The following is a 16448-nucleotide window of genomic DNA, read 5'->3' as shown; positions in this document are numbered from 1 at the left end:
CATAAGGAGACAAATACAAACTCGTACCTACACGCCCAAAGGAGAGACACACACAAATAGGAAGCGTTCCAACAAAACACAACATGAAGAAGGGAGGAAGAAGCCAGGCAATGTTTGATGTTTCATTTTGTGGGAATCCTATAGAAGGTTGGACTTCCTTGAGTTCTCCCAACCAATGACTGCTCGCATCCAAACCAGACCATTAACCAGTTCGGTGACTCTTCTATTAAACTTGTTTTCTCTGACGGAGGATTTGATTGCCATTGATCCAATGGAGCGTCATCCTCTATCACACATAGACCTCATTTAAACTCCACAGACTTCTAAGGAGATTATATATTCTCAATCATTCATTCTGTATCTGCTTTTAAGTCACCATCTCTTGTTTTTTTCTAATTTCATTTCGAATTTTAAAAGAACTGCAAGAACAGTCCATTAGTGCTTCAGTTAATGGATTTCAGTAATAATGGCCAGATGTTTTCTTAATTTTAATCAACGGTTAAGATTATATCGCTTTTATGTCAGAATCATTAAACACTTTTTTCCATCCAGCATCGATGCTTCAGTGACTCGATGCCTTGATGATCTTGTTTTTCTCAACGGTAAAGTTTATAATGCTTTTCGTGAGGCTGTGTTACCGTATTATTTTTTTTTGTTACTTCAAAATTTCATTAATATCAATGCTTTTCAGTCTGTTTTTCTTTTTCTTTTTGGTTTTTATTAACACTTTTGATTTCTATTTTAATTTTATATGTTATTATAATTTTTTATTTTAATTTTATTATTTCATTTTATTTTTTGTGAGTGCCAACTTTTTGAAGTTTCTAAGTTTTTGTTATTTTGTTTTTAAATATCACTGTGATGATTTATTTTATGGAAAGAAATGATTCTATGATAGTTTTTACTATTTTTATTTTAAATTTCATTAACATCAATATTTAGTTAGTATCCTAAAAACTTGTGTTTTTGCTATTTTGATTTTAGGTTTCATAATCATCATTTTTAGCATATACTATTTAAAAAGTTTTATTTATCTATCTGTTTTTGGGCACCATCCAATTGAGTTTTTTTTTTTTTTTTTTTTTAGGTTCCATTAACATCATTTTTAGCATATGTTATCTAAAAAGTTATATTTATCTATAGGTTTTTGGGCACCACCTCTTTGAGGCTTCAACGTTTTATTTATTTTGATTTCAATTTTTTATTATATTTAGAGTTGAATGAATGGTTGATAATGACCATCAATGTCTAATATATATATATTCTCAACGGTTAGTGATTTTCGAATACCATCTCTCTCGTGCCTTTTCTCTTTAGATTTTAAATTTTAAAATAGTTGTAGAAATTGTTCATCAATGGATTCCAGTCACGGATTCGAGTCACGATCACTAGATGACTTCATATTTTATCAACGATTAAGTTTATAATGCCTTTCAATCATTAAACTCTTTGGTCCATAAATGCTTCAGTTAATGGATTCTTTTGAGTCACGTTCACTAAACTCTTTGGTCCATAAATGCTTTGGTTAATGGATTCTTTTGAGTCACAATCAATGGATGCTCTTGCTTTTTTCCTTTTTTCAGAGATCAATCGCTTTTTAGCTACCATCATTATGACTTTTTTTTCTTCTTCTTTTTTTTAATTCAAAATTCATCAATATCTTTTTAATCACCATCATTTTGTGAAGATTTCAAATATCTTGTGTGAAAAGTTTTTGAGTTTGTTAATTTTAAATACATTTATTTATTTATTTTTATATTTATTTATAATAATATTTATATTATATATTATTAGTTTTTCACAAAATTATATATTATTTAATATTTTTTTAAATTTGTATGGTAATTTTTTTTATTTGTTTCAAGGTTGATATATGGAGATTTTAACCTTGAATGATATTCCTTACATAAAATTTTATAATATGTTCATCCACAGATAAGAACACGAAAGATTTATGTTGTAATTTTATTTAACATTGATGACAAATTATTAATGTGATAGCTGATTTTTATTTATAGCATAGTCTAGAAAACTCACAAATTAGTCAGAAAATAATGGTGATTTGCCAAGATTATGAGAAAATCGTACATTTTTGTTTTAAATATGGGTTAGAGATATCAAAGATCGGGATTATGGGTACCCCAAAGGTTCTTGATGGTGATGAATGTATTTTCACCATCAAAAAGACGAATCAAAGACAACATTATGATTTTTTCAAAAAAAATTACTGGATTAAAATTCTAAAGAATTAATGTCTAGACATTTTGGGTATGCTTGAGACTTCCAATATTAGTTTTAACAAGGATAGGTCTATTTATTTTAACCTCAATTTAATTTTGGGTATGCTCGAGACTTTAGTTATAATAATGATATATCTATTTATTTTAACTTCAATTTAAGATGGTTGAAATCTTTAATATGAAATATCTACTAGATATTGTTGATTTCAAAAGTAAATTCATCAACATGAATAACTATAAATTTCCTCTCATCCTCTATGTCCAATAGAACTAAGTGAAGAAAAAATGGGTCAATATTTCAATCTAAAATAGAGTCCATCATGGTTAGTGCATGTGTTGACCATAATGGAAGGTCATACAAATAAATATTAGATTTAAGCTAGATCGTAACCATTAAGCATAATCTATGACTTTCAAATTAATTAGTATAAACACTCAATATTTTCCAATTAAGATCTTCGTAGTTTCCATAAAATAGAATTTGAATCCCCACGTTTGTAGAGTGGCTCAAATAAAAGGCCATTCAACACTTTATAAATATTCACACAATTTTTTTTGTTCAATGAATTGCTTTTGTTTATTCCTCTAAATATTTGTATATATTCTAAAACATTTTTTTCCCTAATTTAATTGTATATTAATCTCAAAGTTAGAGATAATAGGAGGATCAATGCCACTTAAAATTGATATGCCCTAAGAAATTAGAAAACTAGTAACTTGTAACGATGATAAGAGGTATTTACACAATGCATTTGATGATGGTAATATAAATTTTATATAGAAATTGTGTTTATGTATGTGAATATTTAGTTTTCCTATCATTGGTAATTTAATTTTCATGAAAATTATACTACATATTTTTTCTTTAGTAAACTCTTATGGAAACTAAATAATGATTTTTTTTTAACAAAAAACATATAGAGTTGTAGAGAGTAGAGTGTTCTTATGCGCAAGTCCTTTTCAAAAACTATATTCTTATTTTTATATTTAATTTTTAAATTATGAAAGTGAATATATTATTCACATTATGAGGCCTTCCATTAGAGAAACATAAATGGGTCTTAGCATTATCAAACAACCATTTTTTGTTTTAAAGGTTGTAGGTCTCAATGCCCTTTAGTGTACCCCATAATTTGTTTTCCAAACAATTAATGCTTGAATATTTATAACAAAATTAGACAAGGGGTTTGTTTTAAATATCTTGATATATTTAGCAAGAAAAGTGTATTAAAATAATTAGAACAATTAATTTTATAGAAATATATATATATATATATATATATATATATATATATATATATATAGAGAGAGAGAGAGAATATATATATATATATATATATATATTAATATCTATATATAGCTTCATATAATATATATATATATATATATATATATATACAAAAAAATGATTTCTTCAAGTACTTATAGCCCATACAACTGTGTTCTTCAACCCTAGAACTCTATCTAATGAATCGAAGTCATCAGGTACATAAGATTCTCACTTGGAGAAATTTAAAGATGAAAATGTGCATCCACGTTTTTAGCACTAAAACGGATGGACATTTTCAGCACAAAAACACATGAAGATTCCTAGCAATAAAATCAAATGCACATTTGTATCTCTAAAAATGTGTGTGCATTTCTACAACTAGTTGTTTAACAGATGGGAAATTAAATTGTGTTATGATGGGTGGGTATTGGGATGGCGAGAGATAAAGGGATAGAGGGCCAATAAAGATAAAGAGGGAAATAAATATAGACAAGGATTGGGAGTTATGGAAGAATGAGTTAATGTGTGAGGGGAGATAGTGAATAAGAGTTGAAAACTGAGGGAGATAAAAAAAATAGGTGAGAAAGGAGGGGGATGAAGATAGTAATTACTCACAAAGTGAAGAAGGGAGAGACCAAGTTTGAGGGGTGTTGTTTTAAATGGGTGACTATGAGAGAGAGTAAGTGAGAGAGATATATATAAAGAGAGATTTCATGAGTAAGTGAATGTTTGTGTATTTATTAGTGTTGGTGTCTTCTTGTAGCAATGGTTAGAAAAGATAGTTCAAAAATGGTTTGCTAATAGTCCAACACACAAATTTGATGATATATTGTCTAAACCCTAAGATGATGAAACTTTCCAATTTTAATGTATCCTATCTCATTGTAACCTCACCTAATCTAGCTTAATATAAACTAACTATTCTAACCTAACTAACCTAGCCTACCTTACCATAAGTTGACTTAGTCAAAACTAGCATGCACTTGCATAATTTATGCTATTGTAGCCTTACATAACATATCCTACCCTAAATACAATATCTTTCTCTTATACTAATATAAGGTACACTATACTACATACGCTTAACCTATCTGAGCCTAACTAGAGTATTGTAATCTCCCTATGCCTTCCTTAGTTGAACCCAAACTAGTTTTTTTTAAACTAAGGTATAGTAATCTACCAAAGGTTAATCTAACACTAAAATATCATATATAGCTTACCCTATCTTAATATACCTAACTTAATCAATTGCAACCCACCATACACAAGCCTAGTCTACATTAACGTATCCTACCTATGCTAACCTAGTGCAACACACCTTGATCTAAAATACCCTTAAGTATCCTAGCCTAACAAAACCCTATCATACCATGCCTTAACCTAACCTTCCATAGCCTAACATGCTCTACCCTAACTAACATAAACTATTCTAACCTAACATAGATATATTAGTTAACCTTATTCTTGCATAACCTTAAGCCTAAAACCATACATAGTAATTTTATCTCTAAATTGTCAAACCTAAGAATCCTTCATTATCTTAATCCTAGATCTTTAAAACCAATATTTAACCCTAATTCCCATACCAAAATGGCACATGATATATCCTTACATAAATAAAACCATTCTCTACAAAAAATTATAATCTAACAATATATAGTTTTACTGAATTTGTTTTTAGATATGAAATAGAGAATAATACATTAATTATTAAAAAGAAATTCAAAACTCCCGATCAGGATGAGGGAATGTCTCAGAGGCACTAGGCCTGAGTTGACATGGTCAATACAACCAAGTTCATTATAACCACATGCCACATGCTCAAGGCAGGGAGCATGGCTTCCTTTGCCTTGAATGCATGGGAGGTGGGATATAGCGTGGTTGTGTTCTTTTCACCAACAGCTGTCGAGAACGATGTCTTTCAATGAGGCAGAAGTAAGCACTACAAGATAATTATTGGAGGGATATAGTGTTGATTATATATTACATACTATCACGTTGATCCAATAGGAACCATGGAAAACATGAAGGCCCTCTTAGTTGGGATGTATTGTGGTTTATTTTCCTTCATGAATGACTCCACACACTGGTCAGCACATAGCTCCTTCCGTTGTCGCAATATGATTTCTGGAATTTCTAGACTTTCTTTGTGTTATCTGCAAAATTCAGTAGTCCATTCCTATTAGAATTGATGTCCATGGGAAAATACTCCACTTTTTCCTATTTGCTACTATGAAAATTTATCATATATGATCTTCCTATCCCATGCCCTTGTATTCTTCTTCTTTCCCTAATTGCATTCAATGCTTCAAATATTAGTCAGTCACATCACTTTATTGCAGCTTGTTTTATGTTGTTGTGAGTAGGATGTGCCAGGTCTTTAATAGCACATGGAGGTCCTCATGTGGTTAGATGATGAAATGGCTCAATATAGAGTGAGGATAATGTATGTCAAACGATTCTAGTTAGCAAAATTTACAGCGAGTTATGTTTCGTTCTTAAAGAATATTACAATAATTTTATTAAATTCTATTAAATTTAAAGAGGAATTTCTCTACCATTTGGATTTTCATAGCAGTGTCTGCAAGAAGGGTTATTGGAATCTTGGTAATATCTTTGTTGAAGGAAGCATTTTTCATCAGTTTTTTTCCACATTTCTACTTAAGAAGCTAAATTATAACAAATTTATGATGCTGAAATGTTGAGAAGATGAAATTTTAGGAATTTATGAAGTTTTTTCTATCTCTTATTAACAATGTTGTTGAAAATTCCAAAAATTTTGGACACATTAGATTTAGTCTCATTTTTACTTTAATTATGTGAAGTGTATGGAGCATCACAAAACAAGAAATTGATAGCATATTTGAAGGCTCTAATGGAATACGACATGTTAATTGAAATATATGGGAAACATAAGGTGACAGTGACTGAGTGAAAATCCTTGAGATTTGTTTCATTTTATTTGCGTATTGATTGAGTGAAATTATGTGATAATTGAGGAGTTTTTCGCCACAATTTCATAATTTCACTTTTAATACTTACAATGGAGCAAGTGTGGTGGATTATGTAATTTTCTAGTATGGTTTGTGTGAGAAAATGGAAGAATTTTTTGTTAGAGATCAGTTGTGGGATTTAAAATCAGATCACAAGCCAATTTATTTATTTTTCTCTTAGATTGGAAGGAAACAATTAGAGTAAAAAATTCAGAATGTCCAACATAATCTCCCACAGGGAAGAATTCTTTTGACCCCAAGAAATTTTAATACCTTCAGAATCACACTAGAGAGGCTCTTTGAGAAGGAGAAAATTACAATTCATAGCCTTCATAGTCATGAATTAACACATTTATTCAATGCACACTTGCAAAGTGAAAAAGAAAAAAAATTAAGAAGGTTGAAACAAATTTATTTTCGATTAATGCTTGGTTTGATGAGGAATGCAAAAAGGAAAGGCGAATGTGGAAAGAGTCAAACAAGGATAACATAAAGCTCAAATCTTACAAGTAGTTATTAAGCAAGAAAATAGTTGATCCCATGGTTTCAAGGAGGGAAGAACTCTTCTTATTTGGGAAAAATAATCCCAAGTAATTTTGGAAGGACCTCCAATAGAAAAAGATACAAATTGGAAATAATATTACAGCTTCTAAATGGTTTGACTATGCAAGAAAACTATATAAGCATGTTCACAATGTCGACCCTCCCCCCTTGGTCAGCACTAATACTAAACTCTTCATGGTACAAGAGGTAGAGATGGGTATCAAGAAGTTGGGTGTTGAAAAAGAAAAAGACTTAGCTGACCTCCAAATAGAATATCTAAAGCGGGGCTCAAAGATTCTTTCACCTCACATTACAAAAATCTTCAACAACATCATACAACAAGTGTTGCCCACATATTGGACAACTAGTCTGGAAATACCTATTTTCAACAACGGTGACATCAATGATACCTCCAATTATAGGACCATCATGATAATCCATTTGTTTGCAAATTTATTTGGAAGCATGCTAGAAAACAAAATTAGAAAGTGGGCAAAAGAAAGAGATAAGCGTGCTAAAGGGCAAGTAGGTTTTAGACCTAAACATTCCACAATTGATCAGTGCATAACTTTAAGGCACATCATTGAAAAAGTTTGTGAGAAAAAGGAAGAAGTCTTTTGTTGCTTTTTTGAATCTGAAAAGCGTTTGACTTGGTTCCTAGGGATAAACTTTGGCACAGAATGGAGGAACTTGGGGTTCCTAAAAACTTGAGAGTAGTTGTGCATAGATTGTATGAAGAGGTAAAATTCAAAATTAAAACTTCAGCAGGAATTTCTGAAAGTTTTAGAAGCAATATCGGGGTCACGAAAGGTTTCCCATTGTCTCCTACCCTTGTATTTTATATATCAACAAGCTTAAGGAGTGGTTAAATTTGCAAGGGTGTCATGGTATCTATTTGTGCAAGTTTTTTATAGGGCTTATTTTGTATGCAGATGACCTTATTCTGATTGCTAAACTGGCTCTTGGTTTGTAAGAGCACTTACTATCCCTTGAGAATTTTTGTAGAAGTGTGGGGATGCAAGTCAATATCAGCACAAAACTACTCAAAATCTTTTTGGGCTTCTAGTGATTTCAAAGATTCTGTATTTTTGTGAGTTGTGGGCTAGTAGTACCTTTGACATGCATTGGAGACAAATTGAGAAAATTTAGAAGAATTTGATTACGAACAAATTTAAGATTAAAAGTGCAGTTCCTTATGATATCTTGTTAAGTGAAATAGGGACTGCTCCTATTGAAGCAATTGCTATGTTGCAAGTCCTAAGGTATTTAAAAAAAATTGATCAAATGGAAGAGGGTAGATGGCCTAAGGTTGTCTTTAATGATAGATTGTGCAGGAGAGAAAAAACTTGCATGCAGCAAATGACAAATGGTTTAGTAAATGGGGCATTTTCTTGAATGCACGTCCCATAAAAACAAAGATATAAAAGCTTTTGTTATGGAAAAGTTCCACAAGGGATAAGGAGCTAGGAAGAAAGAAAAAAATACTATATTGAAGTGTTTAATCCCACTCATAATTATAAAAAAAAGCATACATAGAGGCCAATATCTCTTGGAGAGCCAAAATTCTTAATTCTTAGTTAAGGAATAATTCTCATCAACTTCGTTGTGAAATAGGGCAGTGGAAAAGGCAAAAGGAGGTGTGGTAGGAAAGGGTATGCATTTTTGGTTCTTCCGAAAAAGTGGAAACATGAAACCATTTCATTTTAGAATGTGAGGCCTTCAGAGGCAACATGGAAAGCTATGGAGATATGCTGGCAGCTAGCTCTTGGGATAATGTATTTAATGATGGATTTTTTGCAAAGCTAGGAGTGTCTATTTTGAAGCTTCAGAGAAAAGAGATGAATACATTAAGCAGATGAGGAAGAAATCTGTCCCATAGGCTATATTTAGCCTCGTGGATGTTAAAATAATTTCTTTCTTTCACTTTCAAAATCACTATATCAAGATATTTCATTTATGAAGAGTCTTGGATCATAGAAATCAGCTAAAGAATATAAAAAATTATATTTTCTAAGAAACTAATCCATTATTATTGTTTTAAGTGTCGATGAAAATTATAACATTCCTTGACCATTTTGACTATGCTTTCACTTTGTAAAGGATTGTTTACTAGAAGTGAAAAGTGCTATTCATTGAGTCTCCCTAAATTTTTAGAATAGTTTAATATACATTGTAACATTAAATATGTAATCCTTATTTTGGCGTAAATATATGAAATTTATTTGGGAATCAGCTACATAGTGTAAAAGTATGAAGATCAGAGGCACAATCATCAAACAAAATTCCACAAGGTGTAAGAGAGAATAATGCTTTTTTGGAAAAAATCACACTATAATTGGTATGAACAAACAGAACCCAAGTTTTCAATGGAATAGTTGATCTTCTAGGAAGAGTGTATGTTATGCTCAAAAATTTGAAACCAACATTGAACCTTCGAGACAAGATAAAAATAGGTGACAAGCATCACTTTGTTCTTTGAAGCAATCATTATAGGTTGTGTGCAACAAATACTTACTAGAAATAGAAAGATATAAAATGGCATTTAGTACAAGAAACAATATCAAATACCATTTTCCAATGAAATAGTGATAAATTATATCAGTTTAGCGATGATCGATAGATAAGGATTTTGATAAAAAATACTTTGTCACACAAAATTGATGTCATCCCTAACTTTGGTATACCCTTAATATCAAGTCATTGCAACTTGCATTGTCCACTCCTTCAAATCCTCATGCTACCACAACCATGGATCTCGTCAATGCCTTAGGTTATTCATTCCCATTAATTTCTCATCCTTTTATTTCTAGCCCTCTCTTGTTCACTTTATAGAATCCACCCACTTTGTTCCATCCAGACTAATAAATACAAAAAATACACTTCTTGAAAATGTTTAGTGGTTGACTTAATTTGATTCCTGCAATAGAATAGTTCCTAAATGATCATTAATTCGATGGTTTTTTTATTTAATTTAAAACCAAGAAACATATCTCGACACACACAAAAATAATATAATTAGGTTTTATTGGTATTTTTAGTGTAGTTTCATATTAATTCTTTCACTAACAGGTTCAAATATTGAAAACATAGATTTCTATTGTATTCTTCCACTACCCGTGTTCAAATCCTGATAACGTAGATTGTTGTTATTCATTCTTTCACTACCCATATTTAAATCCTGCCAATGCAAGGGGCAGTGATTGTTTCCTCTTTTGGGTTAATTTTAAATTAGGAAAGTTCTCAACAATCAACATGAAAATATAAGACATCATTTTTACTATTACTTTGAGTATGAGGTTTGCAAAAAAAGAGGTGAGGTTGTTATTATTTCTTTCATTATTGAGGAAAATATGAATTGTCTATTTTAATTGGTTAGTAATTTAAAGAAATAATAGTTTTATGAGTTAAATTAAGTGGGGGAACATTTTTTGTTTTATATATGAAGCTTTGAATTCAATTCATAAGTCAAATGTTTTATTATATATTACATTAGAGGTTTTTGTTTTTTTAGGAGAGATATGATAATATAATATTGAATTTACATTAAAAACAAAATGAAAATTTTATTTTAAAATTGAAGATGATGATGCTAAACATTTATTGAGATTGGATTTAGTCTTTTTTCCTTAAAAAGAGTAAGTAGTTATTCAATTTTTTTAATTTTTTTCTTAAGCTTGGCAGGTCCATTCCATTTTTTATTATAAAACAAGAAAGTTGGCACCACACATATTAACCAGGTGGCCTCAACTTGCCCTGAAGGGAGACCGAGTTTGTTGGCCGCCGATCGACGTTGTAAGCCATCTAAAAACAGTATTGTCTTAATCTTTCCAATCAAGCCAGATATGACTCTATCTCATGCCCATTCACTATATAACTGTAAAAAGTGATATTTGCAACATACAAATTAAAATCTAACCACATAAGACTTAATTATGCATGTGTAAGAGTCTAATCCTTATGATCCTCTTAGGTAGATGCAGCAGGTGCTGGATCCTTGACGGATGCTCTCAGCATATCATATAGCTCCAGTATAAAAGTGATATGGTAGTCGATTTTGTATAGCCTAATATCTTGTTTATGCAGCGGGAAGAGGATTTCTCATTGTCCATCATATAGTTTGGCATTCCCTATAGTGTCACCACCATACCCACGAAGATCTGCTCCATCTCTTGGCCTGATAAACTCTTCATTAACCAGTACAAGTATAGGGCTTGCTTGAATTGTGTGATTCTTCCATGGGTGTTACTGACATCTGGAACAATGGTCCTCCAGTTATCCATATCTTCCTCTATCTTGATTCCTTATTTTCCAACATCCATCCCCTCTTGGTATGCCTCTGTTGCTTTAGTGTTGAGATTTTTAACTGATTTCTGACCCTTGGGTGGTTCCAACGTGCTTCACCTCTTACCTATCCTGGGTTTTGAGCCTCTCCTATAATTCCCATAACCCCTCCTAGCACGAAGCATGACCTACTTTTGAGAACAATGATGAAATCTATAAAAGTTAGATTAAAACAAAAAAAAAATCGTTATGCACCACCTCGTGAGTGCATTGTTTCTTAGAGCGGGATACATCATTCCCTGATTCTCCTCTCTATTAATTCTCACCACATTGATGCTGGGGTAGACCAAAGCCTGCAACTCACAATGGGTAGGTACATGACCCATGCCCCTTGATCCACCTTTTTTCCCTTCCCCATTAATAGTGTTTGTATACAAGTCATCCCTCGCCAGCCCAGGCCAAGCTTGCAGACCCCCCTTGTTTCTAGTTGCATGCTTATTGCAGTTCAGGTTCTTTACCCTCTTTGCCTAAGGATTAGTGATTTTTCCTCTCAAATCCCCCTGAATGGGTTTACACCATCCGTTTATGGCCTTTCCATCACTCCAGTAGGGGTTCCATATACCCCAACACTTACTCTGCAAGCCTTGGCCATGGTTGTGCCCCTAACCCCCTACTACTTGCTTCCATCTACCCCTTTCTACAAGCATATACCCATCATGCATTTCATTTCCTCACTCAATCTCCCCTATGGCCTCAATTACAGAGCACGGAGTGTCCCAACCCCATAACAAGCAATTGCACTTCATCAGTCATGGGTTTTACCTATTTGATACAAGGTATGGGCACAAAACTAGGCAATGGCAATGAGTTTCCTTCCCCATTCCCACCAGAAATTTTCTATCCCCCAAATTCTCTTATTGGTTACCCTCCTTTCATCCCAGAAAAATCCCAACCATAACATAATTTCAATGTTGAAGTGGAGCCGAATTACATACATGAAGTCCTCAGGCATTCGTCATCAACCTTGGTTCTTCAGGTTCCTTCGACCTCCCACAACACTGTAATCCCACCCTTCTCCATAAGATTTCTTTTTAACACTGCATGTTGCGTTACCTCTCCTGCCAATATAACCTTCCTTACCCCGAGTGCCACCACCTTGCCTACTTCCCCAACATGCATTCATGCCAACTACACCTAGGTTTTCCCAACTATCAGCCTACATCCTGATCGAGATTATTTAATGTTTTTATAATTGAAAAGTATTAGAGAAAAAAATTATCGAATCGTCATAAATTTGATAAATTAAAACATTAGCAAAGTAGGTATAGTAGCAAATATTTTGATTTTTTATTTAATGTAAGACATTTTAAGAGAAATTGTTTTTCATATTCAATACTCCCCCATCACAAAGATAGATATATATACATTTTTAACTAATTATTATTTTTTAAATTAAGGTTGATAATCTCCTTATGGTATCTCAATTTTATTTCATCTTCTAATTCTTTATCATGCCACAGCTTCTCCCTAAATTTTTGATGGAATAAGAATTTTTAAAATTTCCAATGAACTTCTTTCTTTATTTTCTAATGATTTATACAAATTTTTTATGCCAGCATCATTATGTTTCTTGTAGTTTTGACAATAATTTTAAGAAATCGTATGACGCCTATTGTTTTCAATGGGAATTTTTAAAATTTGAATATTTTGTAATTTCTAAAAATTGCTACCAATAAAACTTGTTTTTCATAAATTTTGTTTGCACAAAATTTATAGATATGCTACTAGAATAAACAAACCAATTCATTATTTCCAACCCTATAGTCATTGAATTTATTTTAATACTTATATATTTATCATTCCTAGAAAATTTCTTTTTCAATGTTTAGGAATTTTGCAAACTCCTTTTTCATGGATGGTATTGCAATCATCCATATGATATTGCAATAGTTCCTAAATGATAATTACCTATGTTTATAAGGATAAATATTTTTATTTTATAGTATTTTTTATTTACGGTTCATTTTTTTTTTATATTTATTATACTCACCTTTGAAATTGGATATTGTAATTTATGTATATAAATTTATTTTTATTTATATATGTTTTTAATGTACAAAGGTTTTTATTTTTATCAATCTTTTGAAATTAAAATTCATTAAGTTTTTATTTGCTTTAAATATGATTGATTGTGGTAAGTCCATGTGGAAGATACAGTGGATAAAAAAATAAACACTTTCAAAGATAATTTACAAAATCATGTAGTCTTGGAAGTTGTATCCATTAATTCCATTGTTGTATAAATTACCTTATTGTTGCTTCTCTTGTGCATTTAATGAAGATCTCAACGACATAGAACTAAATGTTTTATTAGCTTTATATTGATTGAAGTAGGTCCATGTGGAAGATATAGTTCATATAAATTAAAAATTAAAAATATAGTTTACAAGACCATGTAGTCTTACAATTTATATCCATTTGTATCTTTGTTGTATACATTATCTTGTTGTTTCTCCTCTTCTACATTTAATGAATATCTCAATGAAAGAGAAGTTGAAGAGGAAAGTGATCATTGTTGATGTCATTTTAAATTCCACGGATGTTGTTGATGTTCAAAATAAAAACATTATTCATCCATTTTTTTTTTAATTCCATGACATCTTGAGCATAGTTTTGGGTGATATATTGGTTGTAAAATGTATTAGTCTATTGATCCATACATATCATTGAGCGAGAATTTCAAAATATAACAACACGTGGAATGATTATGGTTATTGAGCCATACCTCTCATTGGATGAAAATTGAATAATATAACAATATACATTGGTTATTTTATATGTATTATTGCTATTGAGCCAGACATATCATTGAGTGAGAATTGCACAATATAGCAACACATAGTGGTTGTTGCATATGTATTTTATTATCTACGATTTTATTTTATTTTTTATTTTTTAAATGCATATTGTTTAATGTATTGCTTGCTTCCAATGTTTGATTCTTGAAAGTACGGTAGCATATATATATATTTCCTGATTAGTTTACTTGTCGCAACTACTTGAATGATATTAATTTGGCTGATGCAGATCTTCTCATTATTTTATCTTTTCTGTTAAATTTGGTAAGAATTATTTTCTATACCACTTTTTTTATAATATTCATTTATTCTGAAACTTTTTGTTTGCAGTGAAACATATTTACAAATTAACATTAAATATTTATCAAAAAAAAAGGAAAAAATTACAAATTAATTTCATGAATACTTAATTAAAGTCAAAGCACATATTATGTGAATTTTAGTTTGACTAAGCATGTGGAATCATGGGAAAGATGTTAGAGATCTAATAAAATAACATCGAAACAAGCTTATGTATAAATCTTATTTGCTATATTGTGAACATTCCTTTCTAGATGTTCATTAAAGCCTCATTTTCTACTATAAATAAGAATGACGTATAGTCCATTTTTCAAGCAACTATGAAAATTTATTCATTTCTTCAAATTTCTCTCTTAATAGAAATGTTAATTGTTCAGTGTAATCCTCAAGTTCCTTTTTGTGTGCCTACATGGAGTTAAAGAAAATATACATACCGCATCTATTCCTTTAGTGCATCTTGTCACCTTTAGGGGCAATTGCTAACTTTCATATTTTCAAATTCAGTAAAAGAAAGAGAGTTTCACTCTCTTATGAAGAAGTACATGTACTACATTACATCTTATGTCTTTTAATGTTTTGTGAGACATTAGTTTTCTGAAACTTAATAACATGTTTGTTCTTGTTTATAACATGTTGTTGTGCTTCTTTGGGAAATAAACATGGATCACTTTACCTTTTCATAATTCCACATATATATATATATATATATATATATATATATATATATATATATATATATAATATATATATATATATATATATATATATATATATATATATATATATATATATATATCCTAAATTCATATTTTGAGCCAATCTTCTGGAATTGGTCGAAGTAAAAACCTTGATATCTTCCCTAACTCCACCAATCCATTTCAAAGAGAGAACCTAAAATTCAAAGCAAAGAATTATTCAATATCTACTTGAAATATTTTAAAATAATACATAAAGAAAAAATTGTATAAATGTCTACCTCTACATCATGTGTATAGCTAAACACACAGTGCAAGAACCGAAGCATGTCTACATTTTCCTGAAGAAACTTGTTCGCCATTTATTTCAAATGTTTAAATGTCATATTTCATAGCATCTTAGAAATGGATCTGTAGTCACTTATGCTTGCAGCAAATTTTCGAGCCTCCGTATCACCTAAATCCACTCTTCCTTCATTGCAACTCATACAAGCTTTTTCATTTGGGACATGTCTCATATGCTGAAGATTTTTTATTTTTTATTCTTAAGGATGCCATGGAATATTTGTGGGAGAACTACAAAAACCTCATTCTCCTAAACCAAGTAGTGGTACATGATGATTGTTTCATAGTGCATCATTCACCTACCACAATGCTCATTTCCCTCGCTAAGATTCTCCGCTTCTTAAACTAATGAGTGATCTAGTAAAAGATGGTTATGTAACAATTTGATTATATGCAATAACTTATTTCATTTCCGTTATGATTTAACTCTCCTTCCAATTTCTAATTATTAGCTACTTCTAAAGCTCGAATATGGCTGATCATATGGAGCCTTAATAGTTAATTATTGAGCTAAGAGGCTCATTCTACAACCCAGTATGAGGCGATGTGTAAGTTTATTTATCCGTCAAGTTGACACATGCTTCTTTAAAACTAAAATAAATAAATTATGATCTAAAGAGAAAAGTAAAATAGGCTATAAAAAATAAATAATATGATGTAAAGTAATTGGAAGTAGAAAATATTTGTCAGTAAGATGTTGAAACCTTATAGTTTTCAAAAATATTTCAATAGGATATTTAAATAAACTATTTGAATATCTATGTTATGTTAACTGATTTATGTTAATATCATCTTTATATATATATATATATATATATATATATATATATATATATATAAAATAATTTGTTAAAATAAAATATTTTAATGTTGACTATAAAACAATATTCAATGTATGATATAGATAAAATATTTTAATACAT

The sequence above is a fragment of the Pinus tabuliformis genome, chromosome 4_1, assembly GCF_031772625.1.
Source record: "Pinus tabuliformis cultivar Carrire ecotype Pingquan chromosome 4_1, CPIR1, whole genome shotgun sequence".
Classification (NCBI taxonomy): domain Eukaryota; kingdom Viridiplantae; phylum Streptophyta; class Pinopsida; order Pinales; family Pinaceae; genus Pinus; species Pinus tabuliformis.
Note: the sequence above shows the minus strand (reverse complement) of the source record.